Raw genomic sequence first — 13,600 nt, 5'->3', positions numbered from 1 at the left:
AACACGTCGCAAAAACGCGATTCGGGCCCTTAGTAAATGACCCCCATAATTTTTGATTATTCTGTTACCATATTCAAACTGCACCAATTCTATATAATGTCCTACCCCAGTCTATCAGACGAATACCCATCCTACAAAGCTTCAAACATGCTCTTAAAACAAATTTCTTTAGGGAGGCCTATAACACCCGCTAACTGCACGCAGCTTTAACTCTCTCTTTACTAACCTATCCTTTGCACTTCTCCCATCTGCTATCTAGCAAATACCAGATACCAACCTCCAGGCTTAAATTATACCCTTTACAAATACTGATCACACTGCCTACCACATATATAAAATAAATCCTTACAAATTTGAAGACACTGGGGAACATTTACTTACCTGGTCACTCGAGTTCACTGTAAGTGCATTGTCCATCTTGTGAAATCATGAATGAGTTTCTTCCCTGCTTAGGTTCAACAGAGTTCACCATCTTTTTTGTGGTGCATCTTTAACATAGGACAACACAATTTGAATGTAAAATACCGCGTTCAGTCCGAATCAGCCGGCCTGTCTGACAACATGCCCCCTAATTTATGCTGCATAGAAGCCAGCGCAGCTGCGCCACAAAAGAATTGTGTGCGTCACAATTGCAGCCCACACACTACTTAAATACCTGTACAAGCTGTTTTAGCCATGAAGAACAGGAAAAGTCCGACTAAAGTGCGCCGCAAAGCAGCACAAAGCCCTTAGTAAATTTGCCCCACTGTGACCTTTGCATAACATAAACTATAGCCCCCTCAATATATACCATTTCCCATAAATAAATTATCCAAATGCCGTTTCTAATTTTATAGATACATTTACATACAATACATTTTCAAGATGTCATTTTTTGCAAGTGGAGCTGACATTTACATTGCTACCATTTTTAGGACTATGCAACCCTTTGATGACATTTTATAAAAATTTTTATTTTATGTAAAATGGTGTAAAAGACTTGTTATGGTAGGCATGGCGGAGTAAGGACGCTCTCTGCAGGAGCTCCGTACTGGAAGGCGCCCTTACCGGTCCCCTAGCAAGATCCCCCGACATACCGGCATGTCGAGTAGGAGGGGAAGAAGCACGGCACGTCCGACTTCTGCAGAAGCCTGCAGCACGGCACCGGAGCGGAGCCTGGAGTGCTTCAGGCACCAGCCACTTGAAGCTTCCATCTCGCCGGTCAGGTCCAACATGGCGCCCGCTCCACCTGCAGCACGCCACCGGACTGGGGGAGCCGGCAGAGAAGCCAGGAGTGGTGCGGACTCAGCGCATGAAAGCGGGAATCCCCCTACAGGTCAGGAGCCAGCGGAGGAGCACAGGTACCGGGGACTGGGGGCAGGAACACAGGGTTCTTGCTTATAGTCAGAAGCTAACATGGCGCCAGTCCCTGTAAGCAACTACCCTCCAGACACCATTATTGGGAGACAGGGACACAATGACCCATCCGCCCCACAGGAGAGCCCACACTCCTCACAAGTTGGGGAAGATGCCCAGTTACCAAGCCCTGGAAGCATAAGCCAGCAGGCAAGCCCCAGGAGTCATGCTACCTCCTCCCCTCCTCCCCTAGACAAACACAGAGGAACGATTCACTCTGAACTGCAGCTCCTTAGAGAGTTGATTCAGGCTCTCCCTACACAACAGGACTTGGATTCTGTGCTTCAGAGAGTAGAGGCCTCTCACCAGCAGGCTCTTGAAGGCATTAGAGAAGATATTGAAGCGTTCGCTACTCGTACCGTGAACACTGAGAATGCCACTGCCTCCTTGGAGGATAGAGTTTCTGCCCTGGAACAAGAGGCCAGCAGCTCCAGACAACATTTACAACGTCTGTCCCTCCTCTTAGATGACCAAGAGAACAGAGGCAGAAGGAATAATGTCCGCATTAAGGGCTTACCTGAGAATCTTCCTCATGACAATTTCCCAGAGAGGGTAACGTCCATCTTCAACAAACTGCTAGGCCGTCCACACGGAATTACTCATGGATCATATTCATAGAGTATCTAGGATGTCAACTGCAGATCCTCCCTTACCCAGGGACATACTTTGCCGCCTTCACTACTTCACAGATAAGGACAAAATTATCTGAGCCGCCTGTTCTGAAGGCACAATTCGGATCAATGGATCAGAGATCCATGTCTTTCCAGATGTCTCCATCCACACACTCAGCATGAGGCGCATGCTACGACCGCTGTTACAACGTGTTAAGGAAGTGGGAGCCACCTACCGCTGGGGACACCCCTTCCACTTAATTATCAGATGTAACGGAAGAAAACCGGAAGACTTGCCAGACCTTTTTCTCTTCCTGAACATGGCTCCAGTTGAAGTACCTAACTGGCTGTGTCTAGACCAAATTAGACCTGGCGCCGGACTTCCCGGAAGAAGGAGATATTCCCGGAGAAGAAGACGCTCCTCATTTAAAGGGTCAAATGCACCCCCCCCCCTCAAGAACCGGTGGAAGGAGAAACACCGATGGGCCCGGATTTAACAATTGCCCTCCCTTCAGAGGCCTGAGAGAGTTTCTCCCGCTGCAATAGACTGTCCTGGGAGCAAGATCGACCTCCGATGACATTACAGCTGAACTTTGTCCTGACCCTGAAGGGTTCCAGATATCGCCACATTAGGTCTATGGCATCAGACCTATAAAGGTTCTTTTTTTCTACCGTTATTTGGGACTGTTAATGTTTGTCTCTCCATAGTTATCAGTGATGATTATTGTCATGTAAATTGCTAGTTCTCACCTCTCTAATGTTACCATGCCATGCTCTTTGTTTTATGCCTGTGCCTCCCCCTCTAGCCAGCCCTATAACGCACTGGCTTTTACGGCCGTTGCTATGATGGGGATGATGTTATTGGACCACGATGTATACTTTATTGAAAATTACTGCCTTCTAGTTCGTAAGCTCCGCCCATGCTTTTCTACGCCTCCTACTTACACCAGTTACTGGTGTTCCCTCGTGCGTACACTTGGGAGTTAGGGGAACTCTTCATTCCCCCTCATACTCACTCTTTTCCACCTGTGCCTCTTTCCGCTTAGGCTTTGCCTCTCCTACTGTTCCACATAGTTTCCTATCTCAGCCACTCTACTCTCTTTCCTTCCCCTCCCCCTCCCCCCCCCCCTTTTTTTTTTCCCCCTACCCTCCTTCCCTCATGTCTCGCCCGGGAGACTGTGGGCTCCCTTAACGTGAAGGGGCTTCACAGCCCTGAAAAGAGATCTATTCTATTTAATTTACTCAAACGTAGAAAGATCCAGATCGCTTTTATCCAAGAAACTCACCTCACTGAATCCAGGCCGTACAATTTTAAACATAGGTGGTTCCCGCACTCGTATCATAGCTATACTGACGATGCGAGATCCAGGGGAACGTCCATCCTTGTATCAAACTCACTTCAGTGGACGTTCATAGATACCTGCAGCGATGATGAGGGACGCGTGGTCATGTTAAAGGGTAAAATAGTGGACACCCTATTCACCTTTGCATCTCTTTACCTCCCGAACACAGGGCAAGCGCAAGCTATCAGCTCATTCCTTGACATGATAGATCAGTTTGCGGAAGGCACTGTAGTGATTGGGGAAGACTTTAATGTGGCGCTCGACCCTCTGATGGACACGTCTACTGGCACCTCAGTAGTCACACATGCCTGTCTACGTAGAATAAAAGGCCTTCTACATGAACATCAGTTGATAGACTCTTGGAAACTATTCCATCCCTCCGACAAAGACTTTACTTTTTACTCAGCAGCTCACGACAGCTATTCCAGACTGGACTACATGTTCGTACGACATAGTGACTTAGGCCTACTGCAACAGGCTATTATAGATAACATTCTCCGATCACGCCCTGACTTCTATTACCATCTCACTTCCAAACTCTTCAGATTTCCAGTGGCAATGAAAGCTCAATGCCTCCCTGCTGGAAGACCCTCTAGTTTTAGAGGACATTAAGAGTTCGATAACTACCCACTTTGCTAGAACTGTGGCGGAGGACATAGACCCTTGTATAGCATGGGAGGGACATAAGTTCAATGTCCGTAGTGTGTTGATCACACACGGTAGCCGGCGTAAAAGGGAGAGGGCCCAAGCCATTGTCTCACTATTGGACCGAATTAAGACATTAGAGCTTTCTCACAAGAGATCATCCACCTCTGACAGCCCTCCTGACAGCTAGAGAATCCCTGCGAACTTTACTGGTAGACAAGGCTAAGAGAACCCTTCCAAAATGCAAACGGCATTTTTATGAATACAGTAATAAATGTGGCAGAACCTCGCCAGGGCGCTGAGAGAGCAAAGAGCCCATACTTATGTCCCCAAGATCTCTTCCCCAACTGGTAGAGTTCTACACCTCAGCCGAGACATAGCAGCAACCTTTAGGGACTACTACCAATCCTTATACAACTTAGAACAGCCGACATCCCCACAACTCAGAGAAGAACTTCGACGCAAAATACGTTCCTATATAGCAGAGTCCGGTCTTCCTTCCTTGACGACTGAAGAAGCAGAGACTCTTGAGACACCCATAATGGGACTTGAATTCGCTACTGCCCTTCGGGAAACACAAAACGGGTAAAGCCCCTGGTCCAGACGGCTTCTCGTTACCTTGCTATAAGACCTTTGCGAAACAGCTTGAACCACATTGGACAAAGGCATTTAATGCCGTGGCCTCTGGATCCTCTCTCCCTAGGGAGGCACTGCATGCTACCATCACTGTCATAGCGAAGCCGGGGAAGGACACAACCACATGCTCCAGCTATCGACCGATTTCACTTCTGAACCAGGACCTCAAGCTGTTTTCTAAGGTCCTTGCAATGAGACTGGCCCCTTTGTTAATGCGAACCGTTCATTCAGACCAAGTGGGATTTATTCTAGGGAGAGAGGCCAGGGACAATACCACAAAAGCTATAAATCTCATAAATAAAGCACATTTGAAGAAAATCCCTCTCATGCTTCTCTCTACAGACGCTAAGAAGGCATTTGATAGAGTTAACTGGTCCTTTGTGTCTGAAGTACTATGCCACTTCGGATTACGCAACCGTATACTTGCTTGTGTGCTGTCCCTATACTCCTCCCCTTCGGCGGCAATTCGCGTGAATGGTATCTTGTCAGATAGCTTCCGTATCCAGAATGGTACACGACAGGGCTGCCCGCTCTCTCCATTGTTGTTCGTCCTATCGATAGAACCCTTCCTGCGCAGGATTCGCGATAACTTGGACGTCTCGGGCATCACAACTAGCGGCTCCCCACATAAAATAGCGGCTTATGCGGACAACCTCCTTTTCTTTCTCTCCAACCCACAGGTCTCTCTACATAACCTTATGAAAGAAATACGCAACTTCTCGCTGCTCTCCAATTTTAAAATTAATTGGGGTAAGTCTGAAGCACTCAATGTATCGCTTCCCACCCCTTTGCAGGAGACGCTTCAAGCCTCCTTTGCTTTCAAATGGGCTGCAGACAGCATCAAGTACCTAGGAATTAACCTTCCGGCAGTACTATCCAAGCTGTACCTGCTAAATTTCCCGCTTATACTTCAAAACATCCAGAGGGACTGCTCTAGATGATCCAAGGGACTGTTCTCGTGGTTTGGGAAATGCGCCATTTTTAAAATGAATATTCTTCCACGTCTCTTATATTTATTCCAGGCCATTCCCATCTACATAAACAGAAACACAGATGCAAAAATTATAACAAACATAATTGCAAAAAAATGGTATATGTAGATGGAGGAGGGAAATATATTTTTATAATAAAAGGTATTATTATTTGGGTGATTACTAAAATAATTATACAACAAAACTTTTTAGTTCAAAATCTATATTAAGGCCATATGGTTGGAGGGTGTTCAGGTGGTAAATCCAAAAACCTTCCCTGACTTTCAATTTCTTGTTCAGGTCTTTTCCCCTCCAGTGTGCCTCAACCCTTTCCAGACCAAAAAAAATTAAATCTTTAGAGTTCTGGTTATGCTTCACTCGAAAGTGGGCAGACAAACTATGTGTCTTTAAACCCTTGTTTTATATTTCTAACATGCTCGCTTCACTGCTACCTATCACTGAGATTAACCAAACTCTACATTCCGGATTAAAAGAAAAATCCTGCCAATGAGTGCATAGATGCGTTTAAAAGAGTAGTACTCAAGGATTTAAACAAAATGAAGGTTTACCGCACTGGTGACAAGGATGAGGGGGAAGCTTTAAAGTCACTTAGGGAGAATAGAAATATTATTTTAAAACCAGCGGATAAAGGGGGGAGGGTGGTTATACTTAATAAGGATGATTATGATTTGGAGATGAATAGACTATTGGGGATTTAAACACATACCAAAAACTCACCTACAACCTTTCTGAGAGATACAAAAAAGAATTATATTCGCTATTACAGGAAGCTCGAAAAAATAATATTATTAATCAAATAGAATATAATTATCTATCTATCAAATTCCCTAGGATTCCAGTGATATATTATCTTCCGAAAGTGCATAAGAATGTAGAGAAACCCCCGGGACGACCTATCGTCTCGGGTATAAATTCCCTTACCAGCCAGCTCTCCGAATGTATTGATTTTTATTTGCAGAGACATGTCACTAAAATGAAATCATTTCTAAAAGACTCCCAGCAAGCTATAGATCTTTTTAAAAATATAGAACTGGACGGTGGTACACCTTTCTTTTGTAGCTGTGATGTTACATCGCTATATACCTCTATCCCACAAGATCTGAGGGTAGAGGCAATTAAAAAATGCCTTGAAAAGGATAAGGAATTAACATTGGAACATAAGGAATTTATCATTAAAGGACACCTGTCATCAGGTCTCTGCCACTAGCATACCTCCCAACTTTTGGACAAGAGAAAGAGGGACACAACGCCCCACCCCCTTTTTTTCTAAACCACGCCCATTGTCCCACCCACAGGCATAGTATAATATCGAACTTGAAGGTCCCCATATGGTACAACGCCCCTTAATTTGGTCCTCCCTTCCCGTGGACCAATATAATATCCCCTAATGCAACTCTGCAATATATAAAACATATAAAAAACCCCTTCTTTGATTTTATCCTGCCTTTACATTTGGTTTTCAGCTTTTATTTTTCTCCCCAAACTTAAACATAATCCTATCTGTACTCCTACTCCCACCCATCCTCACATGGTGTGGTCCCTGTTCTCTATCCTCCTCATAATGTATCCTCCTGTCCTCCAGCCTCCTCCTGTATCCTCCTGTCCTCCAGCCTCCTCCTGTCCTCCAGCCTCCTCCTGTATCCTCCTGTCCTCCAGCCTCCTCCTGTATCCTCCTGTCCTCCAGCCTCCTCCTGTATCCTCCTGTCCTCCATCCTCCTCCTGTAGCCTCCTGTATCCTCCTGTCCCCCCGCCTCCTCCTGTCCTCCAGCCTCCTGTAGCCCCCTGTCCTCCAGCCTCCTCCTGTCCTCCATCCTCCTCCTGTCCTCCATCCTCCTCCTGTATCCTCCTGTCCTCCAGCCTCCTCCTGTCCTCCATCCTCCTCCTTTAGCCTCCTGTCCTCCAGCCTCCTCCTGTCCTCCAGCCTCCTCCTGTCCTCCAGCCTCCTGTAGCCCCCTGTCCTCCAGCCTCCTCCAGTCCTCCATCCTCCTCCTGTCCTCCATCCTCCTCCTGTAGCCTCCTGTCCTTTAGCCTCCTGTAGCCTCCTGTCCTCCTCCTGTCCTCCAGCCTCCTCCTATCCTCCAGCCTCCTCCTATCCTCCAGCCTCCTGTAGCCCCCTGTCCTCCAGCCTCCTCCTGTATCCTCCTGTCCTCCTCCTGTAGTCTCCTGTCCTCCAGCCTCCTGTCCTCTATCTTCCTGTAGCCTCCTGTCCTCCATCCTCCTCCTGTAGCCCCCTGTCCTCCAGCCTCCTCCAGTAGCCTCCTGTCCTCTATCCTCCTCCTGTAGCCTCCTGTCCTCCAGCCTCCTCCTGTATCCTCCTGTCCTCCTCCTGTAGCCCCCTGTCCTCCAGCCTCCTCCAGTAGCCTCCTGTCCTCTATCCTCCTCCTGTAGCCTCCTGTCCTCCAGCCTCCTCCTGTAGCCTCCTGTCCTCCAGCCTCCTCCTGTCCTCCATCCTCCTCCTGTAGTCTCCTGTCCTCCATCCTCCTCCTGTAGCCCCCTGTCCTCCAGCCTCCTCCTGTAGCCTCCTGTCCTCCAGCCTCCTCCAGTATCATCCTGTCCTCCAGCCTCCTCCTCCTGTCCCCAAGGATACCACAATTATAGGTTTTATAATGATTTGATACTTTTACAAAAATTAAAACCTCCCCTTCATTTTGCCATCTTCTGATGCTAATAATTTTTTCATACTTCAGTGTAGGGAGCTGTGTTTGGTGTCATTTTTTGCGAGATCAGATGACATTTTCAATGTTACCATTTTTAGGACAGTACGGCCTTTTGAACACTGTTTATTACTTTTTTATATTTTGCAAAATGGCAAAAAAAGTGTCATTTTTCACTTTTGAGTTTTTTTTTAACTACAGGCACGCGGCTATTTTTTCAGATCTTCCCCGTGTCACTATAAGTGGTATAACTTTGGAGCTTCAACATATCAAAGTGATTTTGAAATTGAACTTCATGTTGATTGAAAAATTTTGCTGCTAGGTTTTGTGGATATTTAGTGTATTGATGCGGCAATATCAAATATGTGGGTTTTTTCATGATTTATCATGATGCGTTTTTGTACTTTATTTGGTATAGGGAATGTTTGTGTTTAGGGGACTTTCACTTAATAAAAACAGTTTTTAATAAAAAATTAATTATAAGTTGGCTTTAACATGTGATGCTCTGATCGCTTGTTCAAGCTCTTCTTCTTATAACACAGTGTAATACAGATGTAATAATACAGATGTAATAATACAGATGTAATAATACAGATGTATTAGACTGTGTTAAAGCCGAGTCCTGCTAGGAGGCAGAACGCAGCTCCATCGGACCAGCACCCCCTTCCCCCGCAGCGTGTAAGGCAGCGGTCACTGGTTCCGCTAGCGTTGTGTTATGCCTCAGCCCGATCACATATGCGTTTCCAGAGACACGCATGGGATCGGGTTATCAATTGCATCAGTTTCCCGGAAAACGCATATGCGGTCGGGTGGAGGTCCCCCTGTGCGCTAGCGGTGCGTTATGAATACAACACTAGCGGAACGTGTGACCGCGGCCACAGGGGTTAACACCCGCTATCGTAGGAATCTCCGATTGCGGGTGTTAGTGATCTGGCACCGGCTCCGTTCAGCAGCCGCTGACAAAAGCGGGATGTAGTACTACGTCACCCTGCATCAAGTCCTTGCCGCCCGTGACGTTGTACGTCAATGTTGGAAAGGGTTTAACCCCTTAAGGACTCAGCCTATTTTGGCCTCTAGGACGCGGCCCCACTTTTAAGAAGTTTGTTAACCCTTTAGGTGTTTTATAGAGGTTAAAACAAAATGGAGGTGCAGCCTACAAATTGTAATATTTTTTCACAATACACTCATTTTGGGTGGAAAATCAAACATTTATAATGGGTTAAATGAAAAAAAGGCTCCACAAATTGATACCCAATCTCTCCCGAGTACACTGATACCCTATATGTCAGTGGTTCTCAACCTTTCTAATGCTGTGACCCCGCAATACAGTTCCTCATGCTGTGGTGACCCCAAACCATGCAACTCGCAGTAAAAACACAGTAAAATTTCGGCTCCGATGGCTTTAGGCGACCCCCAGTTTTGGTCGTTCGACCCCCGCTGGGGTCCCGACCCACAGGTTGAGAACCACTGCTATATGTGGTGGTAACCTGCTGTATGGGCGCACGGCCGGGCAGAGAAGGGAAGGAGGCGCCATCCAGAGCAGATTTGTATCACATTGTACAGGCTATAATTTTTGGACCTATAGGGGCTTATTTCTTTTGCCACATGAGATGCACTTTTCTGGTACATAATTTTGGGGCATCTATAGCTAATTGGTGAGATTTTATTGATGAAAATCATCAATTTTTAGGAAGTTTTTTTTGTTGTTTTTTTTGGTCGTTAACCATACCATAAAAATAGTATATTATTTTTATTCTATGGGTCGCCACGATTACGAAAATACCTCATTTATATAGATTTATTTTTTTTTCCCATTTTTACTAAACAAAAAGTAATTTGGTGAAAATGTTGTTAATTTTAGCATCACCGTCTTTCATATGCATAACTTTTTTATTTTTCGACTGACAAATCTGTTTAAGGGCTTATTTTTTGAGAAGTTGTTCTTTTTAGTGGTCTCATTTTCGAGTGCAGAACATTTTTTTTAATCACTTTTTAGAGCATTATTTAAAGGTATTAATTAAAAATGAAAGTTTTTTGCGTTTTTTTCTCCGTCGTTTACTGTGCAGGTTCAGTAACGATTCTTTTTTATTATACAGATTGTTACGGACGTGGCAATAGAAAATATGTGGAAGGGTTTTGTGTTTTTGTGTGTTTTATACTTTAGTGTTTTTATGGGAAAGTGACATTTTAGGGGCTTATATTTATATGTATTTATTTTTTATTTATTCTAATGTGTAAACGTTAGTGTTTATACATGCTTTTACTTTTCCATACCTGAACCAGTGATGCTCGGATGGTTCGCTGGTTCAAGTGCAATACACTGCTCTACAATACAATACATTGTAGAGCAGTGTAAACTGTCTGAGCGTGCAGACGCATGCGCAGACAGTTTACGGTCAGACCCGGAAGGGGTCTGACTGGCAGGGAGATTGTGCAGCTCCAGGGCACTTGCCAGTCCTCGGGGCTGCCCAGAAGAGGAACACCCTTACACGCCGCAGTCATGCTTGACCGCGGCGTGTAAGGGGTTAACACCCGCGATTGGAGTTGGCTCCGATCGTGGGTGTTACAGAGCGGTGTCCGTTCGTGAGCCGGTACCAGAAGCGGGACGCAGGGACGTAGTATAACGTCCAGGTGCGTCTAGGGGTTAATAGCTCACTGACGGATATATCCCTCTTGGTGTGGAGAAGGGCAAAATAATTATTTCAGGGCTTGTATGTCACAAAGCTGCCATACAAGTCCTGATAGAGGTCTTCTGTCACACACTGACCTGTAGCTGTGCATGATCATGTCTTTGACTGTCCTACCTCATGATGGTAGATTCTCCTAATAGACTTCTGTAGCTGCTGCAGGGGGGGCGCATCCCACAAGCTGCTGCTATCTCTCCTCTGCGATGCCCCCCTCCCCCTGCACAGCTTCAGAAGAAGGTGCAGAGGAGTCTCCAAATCCATGGCCGGGTCACACAGCAGCACCCCCCATGATGATTCCTCCTCACACAGGGGGAAGAGAAGGGCTCTGCTGTTCTGTGCTGTGCCATGCAGAGCTGGGAGCTCAGACAGCAGGCACTCTCCAGGTGACCCCCCCTGATGATTCCTCCTCACACATCGCGGCAGCACACACAGGGGGAGGAGGGGCGGCCCGGGGGAGGAGGAGGAGGAGCTGTGCTGGGAGCTCGCGTTATCTCCTCTCACTGCAGTCAGTGTCCCGGGACCAGGAGACGGGACAAAGTCTCTTGGTCCGGGAAAATACGTAACAAATCGTGATAACCTCTTAACCTCCCGGGGCGGCGGGACAAGGCTAAAAAATCGTGAAAGTCCCGCCGAAACCGGGACGGTTGGGAGGTATGCACTAGTCCTGTCACTACTACCTGTTGGAGCAGCTCACAAGGATCCCATCCCAGCCTTTATCTAGTCATTTCATACATTAATTATTGTAAAATCATCTTTTCTTTATTATGTAAATGAGGCTGGTCACATGGTCAGAGGCAGTGATGTCACCCGTTACCCCTCCCCTCCCCCTGCTAAGGTCTGTGTGTAATGTATAGTAAAGTATTTCTAGTGTGTGTGCTGCATCTGCTGACATGCTGCACCTAATACATATGTGTGATACAGACATCAGTTACACAAGTGCCTGACATGGCTGCCTGGAGCTGTTGTATCTCTCCTACATACACACACAGGCTGCAGGGGGCGCCAGCACCAGGAAGCACATGTAGCAGCCATCACAGCGTTACACAGGCTGTCAGTGAAGCACTGGAGGGTGTGGCTGTACCTCCCACTCATAAATAAGCTGGACAGCTTGAATATGCTAATGACTCATTGGACATTTCACAGGTCATTTGCATACAGCTTTAGGACCTCATTGCTTAGGTTTACAGGCATGTAGAGGGACAATGAAGGGATAGAGACAATGCTTTTTAATGGTAGTTTATGAACATCTATTTAGATTATAGGGGTTATTTTGCATGACGGGTTCTCTTTAAAGCTATTGTTTACTGCTTGAAAAGAAATTAATTTTGGTATGGGGGAAATTTTTTTAACCAAACAACCAGAATGGCCATGAGTGCGAAATTCGCACCCAGTTTCACAAATTTGTATATGGAGATGTTTGAGGAGGAGTTTATTTACTCCACTACGAACACTTTTGAACAATATATACAAGTGTACAGGAGGTATATTGATGATTGCATCATTGTGTGGCTGGGTACTTCTATTGAGTTTGAAAGATTTATTAAGTACCTCAATACAAACAATTATAATCTAAATTTTACCTCCGAAATTGATCCCAAAAAAATCTATTTTTTGGACCTAGAAATATACATAGAAAATCATAATATTCTAACTAGAAATCATTTTAAAGCCACTGATGTAAATAGTTTCATTGAATTTAATAGTTGCCATCATCGCCCCTGGATAAACAACATACCAAAAGGCCAACTAAAAAGGATTCAAAGGAATTGTAGTAAACAGGAGGATTTTTCCGCACAGGTTGAAATCATCTTAAATAGGTTAAAGGAAAGGAACTACACCAGCGATATTCTGGGGAGGGCATATGAAGAGGTATCTAACAACAGACAAAGAATTTTTGAGGAAAAGAAAGATAAAAGTGAAAACACCTCCTCTAACCCCATCTTTGTTACGAACTATTGCAGGGAGGCATTGGATGTCAAAAAAATAATAGAGAAACATTGGCATCTCATAACAAGTGATCCGGTGTTAAGTGAAGTGGTCACCACTAAAAGAGCACATAATAATAGGGATCTAGTCACCTCAAGCTTTGTGAGAGAGGGAACCACAAAGGGTCCAGGGATGCAAGGATTCTATAGTAGCAAAAAATGTCAGGGATGCAAGTATAGAAGTTAGGTGGATAAAGGGGTAGTAAAGGAATTCAATATAGACAGGAACTCACCCCCATAGAAGATAAAAGATTTTATAAATTGCGATACTTGCGCCATTATTTATTTGATTGTTTGCCCATGTGGACGCAAGTATGTTGGGAGGATGGGGAGAAAGCTAAAAATTAGAATCGGCGAGCATGTTAGAAATATAAAAAAGGGTTTAAAGACACACCGTTTGTCCACTTTCGGGAGAAGCATAACCAGAACTCTAAAGATTTATTTATTTTTTGGTCTGGAAAGGGTTGAGGCACACTGGATGGGAGAAGACCTGAACAAGAAATTGAATGTCAGGGAAGGTTTTTGGATTTACCACCTGAACACCCTCCAACCATATGGCCTTAATATAGATTTTGAACTAAAAAGTTTTCTTGTATAATTATTTTAGTAATCACCCAAATAATAATACCTTTTATTATAAACATATATCCCC

Source organism: Engystomops pustulosus, chromosome 2, assembly GCF_040894005.1.
Source record: "Engystomops pustulosus chromosome 2, aEngPut4.maternal, whole genome shotgun sequence".
In the NCBI taxonomy this organism is placed as follows: domain Eukaryota; kingdom Metazoa; phylum Chordata; class Amphibia; order Anura; family Leptodactylidae; genus Engystomops; species Engystomops pustulosus.
Note: the sequence above shows the minus strand (reverse complement) of the source record.